Here is a 15,356-nt window from a genome sequence, read left to right on the forward strand (position 1 = left end):
CCAGTCCCCCTGCTCTAACCACTCATTATCTACCTAGAGTGCAATAGCTTCTACAGGAGAGATTGGGGGAGCCCCGCATCAGAATATCCCATAGCTCAAGGGCTAGAGAACTCTCCTGAGGGGTGGGAGACTCTTGTTCTTTCTGAAGTGAGCCTGACTCTGACCACCTCTTCATCCAGCTGGCTTTCAAAGGGGAGCTAATCTGGTAGATGGCCTCTGAGTATGTGACTTAGGCAGTTGAATGCCTGTCATCTTGTAATTCATGCATCACTCTGTGGCTTAGGCTGGAGATAGGCGTCCAGTCACCTAGGGGGAGGCAGCAGTGCGTGTGCTCAGAGGCAGAAACACAGGTGCTTAGGGAAATTTTACTTGGAAAAAGTTAGGTGCCTGAGTGCGTTTAGGCAGCTACAGGATCATTGTTTCATCCTCCTTATCAGTCCTGGCACTCTCCTTTAATAATGCTGCAGGTGGAAGAGCAGCCACGGATCCAGCAATCATTCTCACAGCTGCACAGAATATGTAATTAATCTTTCAGAAAGTAGTTAGAGGCCCTTCTAAATTAGCTGAATTACTCAGGATGCATTGCACACAATATTAAACCCCCTTGACAGGTAGATAGTAGCACGATGCCTGCTGATCATTCACAGCCTTCTGCCAGGGCAAGGTTCACACTTACAGCATGCATGGATGTCTCAGGTTCATTGTCCACAGCAGATCCCCTTGAACCACAGTCACTGTAACACCTCACAGTCATTAACGTATTTATCCTCAATACTCCTCAGGCCAGTGTTGTTGTTTTCCTCAGTTTTATAGATGGAGAACTGAAAGCCAGAGACTAGATGTGGTCTATGGTCATGACCCCCAAACTTGGACCACTGAGGCTATCTGCACCCTTCTGAGGTGCAGCAAATTTCAAGGCAAGCCACATAGATCTGTGGATTTTACAGCTTTGAGAGTCTACTTTTAAACAAGTGTTGTTCAGCCATAGCAGTAGCAGAGCTAGCATTCCACTCTAATCAGGAGGGCTCCTATTGGCGCTCAGGTGGAGCTCCTAGCCTTTGACTAGCACAGCAGTGAGAGGGGCTAGGTGAGGGAATGAGCCAATGGAGGAGCTGCTATGGCTGTTGTTAACATAATTACAAACAAATGTGAGGAGTGGTCTGACTGAAAAGAACACTGTGCAGGCAGGAGCATGTGGAATAGTGGGCAGGTAATGATTTGTTGGGATTTCAGTGCCCAGCAGAGGTTCTCTGTCACTGAAACTGACTTATTCCAGCAGACTAGACCACTCCTTACACTACCTCAGCTGTCAGCCTCTAATTCTCATCTTCATTCTGAGAAAGGAGTGGAGAGGTTCACTTCTCCCCTGGAGTTTGTCCGTTGAGTGTCTTGACCATTTTCTGGGGACTCGTTGCCTGTTCACCAATCACATTAGGATGAAGTGAGGTGGCTGTTTTTCTCCTGCCTCACAACATGCCATCCATGGACACCCATTGATCATTTCTACACAGAGTTGCTCAGAGACACCTTTAATCTCCTCTTTGATTTTCTGCTCCTCAGTCCCGCTGTCTTGTGCCAAGTATGGACTGGGATACCATTTCTGTGGGTCTATCCATGGAGAACTCCTGCAACATTTCTCTTGTGTCTGTCTTCATATGCTTTTTTTGCTCCCAGTTTGCAACTCTTGGCATAGAAATTTGGTGTCTATACACTGACCAGCATCTCTCAGCCAGAAATTCACCCGCTCTCTCGACCTTACTGTAGTCCTTTCCATAAGATCAGTAGCCCCTATCTGTTCTCTGATCCTCTAATTATAGCAGTCACAGCTGAGCCCCATTCTCTTTAGAGGCTAATTGTAGCTGTGTGGATCTAGTTTCAGAGGCACTCTCAGAGAGTTGGTAAAGAAAGTAAGGCCTAAGAGGTAGTTGCTAATTACCATGTATTCCAACAGCTGTGTTCTGCTCAGGGTTTCCTTCAGCTAATTGAGAGTTCCAATGGGTCTCTGTCCTAATGAGCACAGTTTACTGAACTAGGTGCTGAAACAGACTAACCCAAATGCACACCACCATTGGGGAAATGCCTCTTGAGGGCCAAATGCATAGGAAGGGAGGGGGAGGGATCTCACAAACAAGCTTTTTGCTTTAAAACAAAAGGTCTGTTCTCATCTATCATCCCCTCATGTTCAAAACTAAATTGCTTAGGTCTTGATCCCTCTACAGTGACAAGCACAATCTTCGGGTCTCCTGTGGTACCCTTGCATACTCTGCAGCTCTCCAGCTGCAACAGAAATGAGGACACTTAACAGTGACTGGCATTCTAGTAGCTGAGATCTCTAGACACTTCCAGTCTCTTAATAAAGGTGGCTTGCTAGTCATCAACAACAAACTGAGCTGGAGAGGAAGAAAGGAAGGATTATATTCCCACTGTCCCTTTAGGAAAGAAGCAGTTTAATGACTGTCTTTGAGGACAGGAGACTGGTACATCTACACTACAGTGACACAGCTGCAGCTTCACCGCTGTAGTGTGCACACTTACTACAGCAACAGAAGGGGTTTTTCTGTCACCATAGTATTTCCACCCCTTGAGAAGCCGTAGCTAGGTAGATGGAAGAATTCCTCGGTTGACCTACAGATGTCTGTGTTGGTGCTTAGGCTTGCTTAACTATGTATCTTGGGGTGAATTTTTCACCACTGTCAGCAATGTAGCTAAACCCGTAGACCAGGCTTCTGAAAGCAAACAAGCTAGTACTATCTCCAGAGCTGAAGGTCCAGCCACAATGCAAGGCAAAATGGAACTGGTTTCCCCTACAATGCTGTCTCAACAGCTTCTTGACCTTCAGGGAGCACCCTTTCAGAGGGATTGGGGGTTGTGGCCAGAGAACAGGAGACTACTGGTTTTTCCTTACTCCTCCCATCTACCTTCCATTCCCTCAGGAGAGAGCTTTAGAATTTTTACAGTTGGGTGAGGGGTTATAATCGGCCAGTCAAACCAGGATTAGCAAACAGCACCTTGCATATCAGGATTACAAACACCTAGGTAAGGAAGCAAGCAACCAACCCCAAACTCTTACCCCTTTAAGGGCCAAATAAATTCCTCCTCAGCTCACTTCAGGGTTCCATAAAAAAGGTGACCTACCTCAGACCAAAGCAAAATGCTCCCATGTGTCTTGTTTCAGTATGGCCCCAAGAACACATAGCCCCCACTTTGCCTTCAGCTCTCTGCTCATTCCCTCACTTACTGCTCTCTTCCTCTTTCCTAAGGAATTCAATAATTCCCCACAGCTGGTCCCTCTGCCCTTCCACCCTCAGGGTGGGGGCCTATACAAGCTATCACAGTGGTGAATTCATTGTTGAGCTGTTGGCTATGGTCCAGTCCTATCTGGTATTAAAATATAACAAAGGAAGGCCATTAATTTTAAATTAACTTAAACAGCCTTAGTACCTTTGAACAAAGTCGCACAAATAACCTGCAGGCCGGTGAAGAGCAGTCTTCTGTTTTGTCTTTCATTTGTGAGTTCAGTTTTAAAGTGCTAGATTGTCAGTCTTGGAGAAAAAAAATTCCCTATCCTCAGAACAGACCAAGATCCAGATTGCTAAACAAAAAGATCTCAACCCTGATCTGGAGGGACCTTTTGAGGGGTGAAAGGATGGCTCATCCCATCTCTTCCCTGATCAACATGACTACAATTAATGCCACATGTTGCTTTTGTGGTTGGATGCTTGTCTCCTGGAAACTGGTCTGAAAAAAACATACTCACATCACACAGGTCCCAGACATCCACTAGCCAATAATGACTCTTGCTCACTACCAACTTGAGCTGGATTCATTAGCCTTTAGCCATTGTTAAACTTCACAAAACCCCCTTCATGTGCTTGGGCCTGGGGATGGCGTTCGGGAAACTCCATAAAGGATCACAGAAATGTAGGGCTGGAAGGGAGCTCATGAGGTCATCAAGGCCAGCCTTCTGTGGGGGATGCAGGATGAAGTAAACCTGGACCAGCGGTGACAGGAGTTTATCCAGCCTGTTCTTAAAAACCTCCAGCGATGGGGATTCCATAGCCTCCCATAGACGCCTGTTCCAGAGCTTAACTGCCCTAATAGTTCTAACGACCCATAATGTAGTTGAAGACTTATCAGGTCCCCCTTCAGTCTTCTTTTCTCAAGACTAAATGTGCCCAGTTTTTTTTAAACCCTTCCTCATAGGTCAGGTTTTCTAAATCTTTTATCATTATTATAACTCTCCTTTGGGCTCTCTCCAGTTTGCTCACATCTTTCCTAAAATGTGGTGCCCGGAATTGGACACAGTGCTCCAACTGAGGCCCCACCACAGCTGAGTAGAGCAGGACACCTCCCGTGTCTTACATACAACACTCCTGTTAATATACCCTAGCATGATATTAGCCTTTCACAACTTCACATTGTAGACTCAGAATTTGTGATCCATTGTAACCCCCAGATCCTTTTCAGCAGTACGACCACCTAGCCAGTGAGTCCCCATTTTGTAGTTGGGTATTTGATTTTTCCTTCTTAAGTGGGGATTTTTGCACTTATCTTTACTGAATTTCATTTTGTTGATTTCAGACCAATTCTTTAATGCGTCATGGTTATTTTGATTCTAATCCTGTCCTCCAAAGTGCTTGCAGCCCCTCCCATCTTGGTGTCATCTGCAGATTTTAGAAGCATCCTCTCCACTCTATTATTCAAGTCAGTAATGAAAATACTGACTAGTACCAGACTCAGGCCAGACCCTTGAAGGACCCATTAGATACCCCTTCCCAGTTTGACAGCAAGCCCTTGATAACTACTCTTTGAGTACGGCCTTTCAACCAGTTATGCACCCACCTTCTAGTAATTTCCTTTAGACCATATTTCCCTAGGTTGCTTCTGAGAATGCCATGTGGGACTGTGTCAGAAGCTTTACTAAAATCATGCTATATTACATCTACTGCTTCCGCCCTCTTCCCTCGTCCAGTAACCCTATCAGAGAAGGAAATTAGGTTGCTTTGTTTCTGTATACACTTAAGCAGCATGATGTAGAACCTAGCAAACTAAGATAGTGATTAACTCCCTCCCCCACCTCTTCCGTGCCCTTTCGTCCCATGCAGGGGAGATAATGTGATTAATGTGAGAATCTGCAGGTTAATCTCTGCCTCCCCCACATTAGTAAGAACGCTCTGCTACCGAAAATAACTGACTCATGCTCTTTGCAGGACTGCCCCCATGCCATCTCCCACTACTTCAGTGTGACCTGTGCCGGGCACTGTGAACAAGAACTCCCAACTGCATGCACCAGGTCTTGGTGTAGTAATTGATATGCTGTTGATGCCCTCGTGAACATTTTAGCTAATTAAGACTATAAGTGTCATCAGTGGCGGGATTAAAATCTCTTGCACCTACCCCCTCAAAACAGTGTGCATCAGTTCAGCTCTCCTTTTGTCAAAAAGAAAAGGAGTACTTGTGGCACCTTAGAGACTAACCAATTTATTTGAGACTAACACGGCTGTTACTCTGAAACCTTTTGTCTAAAGTTATTTTGGGAAACTTTGAAGTTGGTGAAATCTCTCAAATACTTCAAATACGGGATCTCTTCTGGAAATGCTCTGGTTCCAGTGAAACTCTAACAGAAGAGCCATACGAACCTGCTTATGAGGCTGCAGCATAAGAGAAACAGTCTGGAAATTTTCCTGTGTAATTTCCTTTAAGAAACATGCTCCTGATGTTCCAGGTGCCTTTGCCCGTGGCAGAATGCTTTGTCTTTGTAGTGAAAGTTTATCTGGTCAATCCACTAGCACACTATTCTGATTAGCATCTCTCATCTGTACTCTCCTAGAAAGCATAGTTAATAAATACATTCCCATTTCACTGCTTCAAGCCAAGGTGGATAAAAATAGATTAAACTGATTTATTTAAATATATTTATTTAAAAAAAAATCAACCTATTAACATTTGACAACCTACATTAAGGCCTAAATTTACTCTAATCTATTAAAATAAAAAAATTCAAGCTGTACATGTTTTCTGCCAAAATTTTAAAGAAAGTCAGCACTGAATTGCTGGAAGGTCACTGGCTAAGCAGCTGGAACCAGAGTTTGTTGAAGTGCTAAACCGGTTTTTGTCAGTAGTAACCTCTGCGACAGCTATAGAGAATATTTTCTTCATTTCAGTTTATTCAACTAAGTTAGTTCAATGACTAGTTCTTTCAAAGTTAAGAAACCAATTGGGAATTGAAAAAGCAGGAAGGCTTTTTTCCTCTTCCAATCAAAGACTAAAAACTAGGTGTGAGAACATAAGATCTACTAGTTCTAAAATCCTGAAAGACATGATGACCAGAAACAATCACTTCAGTTCACAAACTGCATATAATACTTCCTTTGTTTAATAAATCAGTTGGTTTTAAATGCAAAATATGTTTTGATAAACTCCTCCACCCCCCCACCCCCCCCGCTTAAGCACATTTGAGGTAGTTTTATTTAATTTAAAAAAAAAACGTTTCTGCACATTAAATTCCAGTTTCCCATCCAAATAGAGCTTGACACTAATCACAAGTTTAAAAATATCTAGTAAATAAGTATCATTCAGAATTTTAACATAATAAAAAAGTGAAAATTAAGAATCTGAATAAATTATGTTAAGCTATATGACTGCTTAAATAAATGTGTCTAGATACAATGTGTTGTCCTTGTAAGCAAAAAGAAATAAAAATTTAGTGTAAAGACTATATTTAGTTGCAAGACAACATGTTTTAATAGTTACCAGTGAGAATCAACTTTTCTTTAAGATAATCTTATTTTGCATTTGTATTTTTTAGTTAAAATTGATTTAAATCGAGGCTTCCTGCTTGCTGATTTAAGTCATGATTAAAGCTGAGTGATTTAAATTGGTTTTATTTTAAATCAATCCACTCTGCTTCAAGCACCAGGAGAGGAGGTTTCTTCCTTTAAGAAGTTTATTCTTTAACAAGATTTCTTAGTACATAAACGGATTTCAGTGATTTTCTGGGACGTAACCATCTTTCCTCAACAGGTTAATTCTGTCATTATTAAGTCAGCAGCACTGTTTTAGTGGGGAACTGATTTCACTCATTGGAGGGGGGAGTAAACTCCCATGTACTTCACTGCCACCATACCCAGAGTTTGTCTTGGAGAAATGTAGCTTGATGGGATTAGCCAAACAAAAGCAAGGCCCTATACTACACATGACATTTCTCCGCTTGTCCGTATAACTTTTGAACACTGCACTGGATCAATTCCAAGATTTCAGAGAGTGGTGCAGAATGAAGGGATGCAAGGAGCTCCTGATACACGCAGTGAGTTTGATCTACAATTAGGGTTTGCCAGTTTTGGTTGGATGTATTTCTGGAGATATCACATGACAGTCTTTAATTAAAGATTAATCTTTAATTTCTGGAGACCCCAGGACAATGCTGGAGGGTTGGCAACCCTACTTACACCAGCAGCAAAGGGTGTCAGCCTCTAGTATTACTGGCTGAGCAAAGTGAGATCCTACATTCAACATGATGGCATTTCTCTGTTGGGATGTAACATAACTTTTGAACACCAAATCCAATCAATTTCAGAATGTCAGGAAATGCACTTGGCATCGGGTTAGTGCAGACATCAGCTTATGGGAGGACTAGACAGGTGTACGCAATGAACTTGGCCTGCAGAAGCAACAAAGTGTGTGACCTCTAGCGACTAGTTACAAGTCAAACATGGAACGAAGGCATATGAACCTTCTCAAGTTGCCAGTCTAGCCCCTTCCAAACTTGACTCCCCATTCTGCTCTGTAAGTCCCATGAGTGAGCTAACTAGCAGACCATAGCAATTAGCACGCAGAGATGGAATCTAACATCCCTGAGAGTTAACATTCACAGCCAATAAGAAACAGTCTCTGCTCCTCTTGAGTTTCTCAATGTGTGTACAGCAAAGGGGATTTTTTTAATTGCCTCCAGCACAACTTGAGAAGCCTAAGATGCTTTCTCACTGTTAGTGAATTGAAGACGTTCATATCTGAGTGCGACATCCACACTGTTTCTCCTTTAGTTGGACATGTGTACACACAGTTGAAAGTGTTTTTAAATGGGCATGCTCATGAGCATATCATATGGAGCCTCAGGAAAATGTGCTTTCATGTCTTAATAGATACTCATCCAGCACACCATGGCAGACCTCTTTTAGGATGTAGCTACATTATTTAAATATAAATGTGGTGTTATCCATGGCTAAGTGACTGATCTCAGTGAGCGAACACAGTTTGGGCACGTATAAATAGCATGTTGCCAAGATTTATACATTGATTATATATGTTTTGATTATGTTTTGGAGAAGGAAAACAACATTCTGAGGTCCAGACCTGCTATAGCCAGTCCTGGATCAGTGACAAGAACATTGCTAGGCTGCGGGATGTGTGAGTTTTAAAGACAAATATTTCAGACTAATCAGGACTGGAAACAAGTACTTATATACTTAAATCTCTCTGCAGTGGTATCTACAGTCAATTCCACCCATGGTCAGTTACAAGTATCTGATCTCAGAATCCATTCACTCTATTACCATTTTACTTTTCCCTTCCCAGTTGAATTTGTCTGATTTATTTTTTTTTAAGCAACTACTGGTTTATGGCATTAGAAGCCATTGCTTTACAGTAGATGAAAGCAAACTGGAGTAGCTGATTCCAGTCGGTGTGAAGCCTTAATCTCCAATTCATACAATCTTTCAGCAACTGGCAGGTAAAAATGGTGCAAGTGAAATGCCGGGAGGTGGGAAAGCAAGGTAAGCAGAATGAGAGGATCTGAAAGGTCCAATATCTCTCACTGCGTCAGGGCGAGCCATTTTGGCCGGCCAGCCAGCCAGTGGTGAGGCTTTCAGGACATTACATTTTTCCAGGTCCAGCCCCTAGACCAGTGAGTGAAACAATGGCAATATCTGATCTCTGGTTTTTATTTTTTTTCTAGGTTTATTTACCAGGGACCTACAATCTCCATTATTTACATGCACAGAGGGAAGCAGATGGTATTGAAGATCACCTGACAACAGGATCTCTGGCAATGGGATCTCTGGTTTGTTTTGGGTTTTTTGGTCATGTGAGATTTCAGAAGGGCTGCAAGGATTCTGCTCATTTGGTTACAAGACTATTGAATGAGGTCAAGAAGAACACGTTTCTCTTCCCCCCACCTCCCCACTCCTTTCCCCCACCGTTTCAGCCTTGTTACTCAACTAGAATGCTACAGGTTCTTCTGGAAAAGACCTGTGTCTTTTTACCAACACTGATTGGAATTAAAATCTCTGCAAAGCATTCCCTCAACTGCTGACAAGTACCAAGGCTCAAAGTCAGGATGTGCCCGAGTTTGTTTTTTAAAGTTAATATTCTTTCTCCAGGGGAGAGAAGCTCACTGGGCTTGCTCTGTAGTTGGGAGATTGTAGAAAAAGTAAGGTCTTTGAAGCCCCATGTTGGAAACAGACAGTCATGTGGCTCAGAACCAGATGGCTCCTTAACAGGCAGGTGCTGCCCAGGCTATAAAGCAAGTGACATTAGAGTAGGGTAGCAAAAATAACAAGATGGAAAAGAAATTGATTAGGCAAGATTGGTGCTGTAGTGGAAAGAGCTCCCCACCCAAATAAAAAAAGTCATCTGTGGAATTTGGCAACTGAGAGCCTAATTCTGTAATGGGCCTGTGGAGCGGATGGGACAGATTTTCAGGTGATCAACTGAACTGTAGGGTAGATGTATGTGACAAAAGCAGAAAGTAACTGAAAAAAAGATCTGAAGTCACTTGTTCCAAACCTCAGCTGTGAAGGATTTGGTAGTATTGGAGGTAGGGGCCCTGCCAGCTAGTCACTCACTGTATGATTTCAAGGCTCCTGCAGAAGACCGTTTGCCCTTTGTGTGATAACTGTGGCCTACAAAGGGCAAAGAGAAGGCTGGTCAGGCTTGGGCACTGAAGTTATGCCTCAGCAGGATGTAGGGGTAAGGAGGTGGGACTCACAAGCTGAGCAGTTAATACTTAGTTTCCTGGCCTGCATTTGGAGCAGCACTGACATTCTGGGACTGACTCTGTGTGATGGTTTTGGTAGCTCTTTAGACCTTGCTCGATGTAAAGCACAGCATCCTTCTTACCCTGTGATTTCTTAAATATGATAGAAATGTCTTCCCAAACCATTACAAACCTCTGCTGGAATACTGGTCTAGGAGGCATGAGTTGTGCTTCCAGACTAAATCTCTCTCACCCAGTTACCCAAGTATTCCACTGTCATTGTGGTAGGATGTGACTGGCTTCACAATTAGAGAAGGGCTCTGCTGACCTAATCATACAGGATCTTTACAGTACTAACATGCCTGCTGTCTGTGCGGACACTTCAGTCTTATTTCTCTTCATTGACATTTTTGTGCACCCACTTGCTACTTGTCTGTCTATTCAGTATGCTGTACAATCCCATAAAAGTGAATGAGAATGCAATAACTCCATTAGGGCTAGATTAAGGATGGTGTCTAGTTTGTTTGTTTTTTAAACCTGTAAGCCTTGACACCTCTGCTGAGGTTGAATGCAGTGACCAGAGAAGATTTGGGTGGCACCTTACCAGGAAGGTTGTGCTGTGCATTAGGGGAATAGCAGAGCAGTAGCATATAGTTGTAGTTATGTGCTTCCCCCCACCTGATTGAACACCTTGTGTTTTGAAGGTTTCACACAGATATAGTAACCAGCATAGCACAAGCCCAGGAATGGGACCCAGTCCCTCTTTCCTGCACCCCCACTGAGATGCTTCTCTGTGCTGTGATGAGCCACAGCCAGACCTTGAATACTCTCACTTCTTCCCAAGATGGTTATTTGGGGTTAGGACGTTTGGGTTTGGTTATCAACCACAGAGGACTGTCTGGCTTTGTAACTCCTCAGTTCAGTTTGGTTAGTCTACATTCAATTCCCAGCTTAGCAGGGTGCTGTTGTAGCAGCCTCTAGGATACCTCCCCGCTCTGGAGTAACAAAGGGGTGGATTTTCTCACTACTGGAAGCCCCTCATCAGTCACATGGTGCATTGAAACATAACACAGGCTTACGTGCTGTTCTGCCCAAGTTGTTTTTCCATCCTCCTTGCTGTTTTCCTGACCCATGTTCTTTAGAAGCACCCCAATACTCCTGCACTCTTGTTCACAATAGAACTTGTCTTCCATGTGACTGTCTACATCAGGCGGCCAGCTGCTTCCCCCAAGTCCAAGACTGTATTAACTACACCTGTCTCAGGACGAGAGCCTCAAGCTTGTATTTCAACGCTCTTTGGGCACTTAACCCACGCTAGCTATGCATGGATAGGACAACTGACAGCAGAAGCCATGCTCTAATACCAAGGCTATTCAGTACAGCTTTGCAACTGTTGGCTGCTATAGCTACATCCATGGCTAGAACTGCTAGAGAACAGAAGACCTGCTCTTACTGTGTACGCTCACACATGCCTTCCCTGCCAGAAAGAAGCCCAAGGGGGATGTTGTGGCACAGAAGGCAACTTCCAGGCAGACTCCTAGGAGAGCTGCTTTGACTTAGATAGCGCTTGTCTCAGAACTTTCCATTAAGCTGCTTACCACCTCCGGTGATATTTAAGCCATCACCTCCCAGAGGGTTCCAATTCTGGTACGCCCTCAGAGGCTGTGTGCTCTCTCCAGCACTGCTGTATGTGGTGGGTAGGCAGATTTCAGACAGAGTGCCACTTGCTTCAAGTCCTCACCCGTGGAGGAATCCTTTGTGTTGGATATCCATGAGTGCCTCCTTCCCCTCTCTGGAAACTTCAGTGAAGACATGACTACTCCCCTACTTAAATGCACTGCTGGCAGAGCATGTGGCTAGCCACCTGGTTAGTGTAAAGTCACCCTCTCAGCCCTGCCATGACTTCAAGCCACCTTCAGATCTCATGTTGCCACTTCAGCTTTTGCATTGCAGATGTGTTTTTAAAACAGCTTGATGTTAGCTAGATAGACCGTAGTGCCTTATAGTATTTAGAAAACACTTTGGAGGAAGAGTTCTAGGGCTGCTAGCCTTTGGCCAGTTGGGTCATTTCCCCTTTAGTTTCTGTCAGTCTAAATATGCTTCTCTCCTTTGATTGCCTGCCGATGATGGCTTTGCTGCAGAGTGCTCTAAGTTCCCTAGAATAGTGAGGCAGTCATACAGTTTACAGGTAGTGGTGTCTCACCACACCTCACCTCTGAATCCTCTGGGCCCTGTCCAGACTCATCCTAGAGCAACAGCAGCTAAAGAGGGAATTGCTCTAACCTACAGCTTTTGCAAGGACATAAAGCTTTCTGGGAAGGGGCATCTCTTTCCTTGTGCTTGACATCATCTGTCTGCCCAGCTCCTCCACCTTACTGCTGCTGCCTGAAACGTCTCACCCATCATATACATTTTTGGCATTAGGCTTTACAGCTGGGGAAATTCTAGCTTCTGGGAAAAGGGAGACTAAGGGGGAGGCTCAGGACTGCCTGGTCTCTGCAGCTCATATTCATACAAGAGCGTCTCCTGATTTCTAACTGACCACGCTTGATACTGAACTTAAAAACTGACACTGGAGGGACAACTCTAGCTGTTACAAGGTCTAACCCTAACCAGAGTGGGGGCGAGTTGAGGGCTCCTACCAAGGAAGTTCCACTGAGATTGAGGCTCGCTCTCACGAGCCAGGTTTTTGGTAGAACAGATGACATGGCCCTGTCCATGTTATAGGATTGTATTAAAATTGTTTACTTCTAAATATCCTGTTTACAGTGGGAGTGAGGGGAAGTAGCCACATTTCTGGAGGACTTCGAAATGCGTTGGCTACACCAACCTGCACTGGAGGTCGGCACCTCCAGCATCGCACCAACACGGGGTTGGCTGTAATACCACCAATGTGAGGAGCGGGGCGCCGAGATAGGCTCAATAGGCTGGTTAGAGAAGGGGTCGAACTAGCTTCCCCCGTGTTCTCCTGCTGCTGTGTTTAAGGTTCAGAGGGGCTAGTGACAGCTAGACAGTGGTCCCCCTTTAGTCTTCCTTTACTCCTCAGGATCCAGCTCCTTAACATATCAGGAGGCTCCCAGAGCCTTCGTGGAGCAATAAGAGACTTTAACAAAAGTTACCATCTTTGTGGAATTCCTCATTTGTGTAAATCTTCTCCATATGCAGTATCTACTCTGGGTTTAAGCCTGCCCAGGGACATGGTGCAGCTACAAAGAGAACAACCAGCTACAATGGGGGCAAAAATCCAAACATACTAAGTTTAATTTACAGAGGCCATGATAGTGGGGAACACATTGCTGCTTTGTTTGGTTTCCTCCTCTAAACACACTGCCAAAGCATGTTAGGCAAAACCCTTCCCAGGTGCTACTGGTGTTACTGTTGCTTTAACACTTTGTTTTAAAGCTAGTCTTCTTTTCCCTCTGGAGTTGAGTTGGTGCCCTTCAGAGATTTTTCTCTAGAAAGCTAATCAAGCACTTACCCCATTCTTCAGCATCCACCCCTACATTGTCATCTGTAGGTGGATCTAGACCATGCTGCTCAAATTCCCCTCAAGCTGTGTACTGCACATTGCATTGCAGCCAACCAACTTTCTTGGAGACACTGGTCTTTGCACTGAAGCAATTCAGATTTGAGGTTTGGCTGCAGTACCCTGGAGCTGGACCTTGTATTTTTTCTGATGCTTGGCAACACTAGTTTGTGTGGCTGAACAAAGCAAATTACTTGGCGTTCACATTTATCCATTCCTTCCATGTTGCAAGCAATACATCTGCTGCTGGCACCTCTGGCTATAGTTCCTGGAAATCACTGCATAGGCTGTTCTGTTCGCTACACTACAGTGCTAGCTATTTCCTATGTGAACTGGTGCCTGCTTACATTGGGCTGCCCACTTCCAGTGTAAACATTTGACTGCAGTGTGAAATGACAGTCCGCCACTTTCCTGAAACCACCCGTGACAAAGCAGTTACACCATTCCAGTCTAAAAGCATTTTCACACTTTTCAGAGTCGAGGGGGAAGGGAGGCAGGGTGAAAAGGACAGTAGAAAGTGGCCTCTTCTAACTGCAACGTGACAAATTCCATCTTTCTGCAGTTTGCCATCTCAATGCTTTTAACTCTAAGGTGTGGCTCCCAGGGGGATTTGTGGTTGGATATTTAATGCATCTTCTCTGCTGAACGAGGTAGAGTGGGAAGGCTTAAACCCAGACTCCAAACTAAAGTTAGTTCATGATACTAGTTGTTAAATCTGTATTTTTCTTTTTTGCACAGAAGCTGGTAATCTAGGACCTATGTGTGAACTTTATATAAATATTTTTTGTACTTGGTTTACTTGGGTTGGTATGAGACGTATTTAAGTTCCTTGAACACTGTGGATACCCTGATGTGTATGAATGGCAGAGGCGTTGTAAATTAAGATTCGTTTGTGTGAATAAAGCTGTTTGATGGGGTTGAAAAGCCATACTCAATTTGAAACGTGAGTTTTGTTTCTTTGTTTTCAGCCTTCCAGCTGCAACACATTGTTAAGAGAAGGGAATCCTTGGAGCAGCAGCATACACCATGCGCTCAAAGAACTGCAGGGGCCGGGTCAGGCTTGTTCTTTGATTTCCCCTTAGGGAGGCTTCCAGCATCGAGCTCCAGCAGAGAAATGGCCAAGAAGTTAAGACATGAACTGTGAAGTGAAAGAACCTGCAGCTCCTCTCTCCAGAGAAAGTGGTGGGGAGAGGGGAAACAGGAGTGAGGGCAAGACAGGAGCAAGGCTTCCCTTCCGCCTCTGTCCTGTTACAACCACCTAGGCCACTGCTATTTCCAGCCTCCCCCCAGATCTTGCCAAGGTCTTACAGCAAGGAGGGACAAGAGCTTACAGTATAGGGCTGATATGAAAGCAAGCCAGGAAAAGGTTTTTCCATTGTAAGAGCAAAAGGTGCAACCTGCAAATCAAAGAAACCCTAACTAAGGTGATGAGCACAGTCCAGGCTCTTATGGGCTACAGCTAGAGCTCTGGCTGAAACAGAAACCTTGATCTTGGAAGTTTTATTTCTGCTTCACTTCTTCCAAGAGAGAGTCTCCTGCTCCGGGCCTTGAGAAGGAGGCTGAAAGGCAGAGTCTTAAATTCTGTTGCACCATTGGAAATGTTGGCAGGCTGGGGTCAAGCTGCAGAGGGCAGGTAGAGCGTGAAACGGGCTGCAGCTAACAGTGCCATGTTAAACAACTAAAGAAAATCGGAGGCTAAAATGGCTTGAGGTTGCACTTGTTTAAAACATCACCTACTACCCCATTGCAGAGGGCATTGGTTTAAGCTATCCATGACTTCTCACCCTGAGAGAGGCTTCAGAGTTTGTCTAACCTTCCTTTGGGAAAGGACTCATCAGGTTGGGGCCATAAAGGTAA

At 44.3% G+C, this 15,356-nt stretch overlaps 1 protein-coding gene across 1 annotated transcript in view; it reads left to right on the forward strand.

Annotated features, from left to right (window-relative positions):
- Positions 1-14,441, forward strand: part of STK35 (serine/threonine kinase 35) — a 32,737-nt gene extending 18,296 nt beyond the window's left edge. The window contains exon 4 of the mRNA XM_048819860.2: positions 8,954-14,441. The gene's annotated coding sequence lies outside the window, so the exon portion shown is untranslated. The remainder of the gene's footprint in view (positions 1-8,953) is intronic.
- Positions 14,442-15,356: the final 915 nt, after the last annotated feature.

This window comes from Caretta caretta, chromosome 13 (assembly GCF_965140235.1).
Source record: "Caretta caretta isolate rCarCar2 chromosome 13, rCarCar1.hap1, whole genome shotgun sequence".
Taxonomy (NCBI): domain Eukaryota; kingdom Metazoa; phylum Chordata; order Testudines; family Cheloniidae; genus Caretta; species Caretta caretta.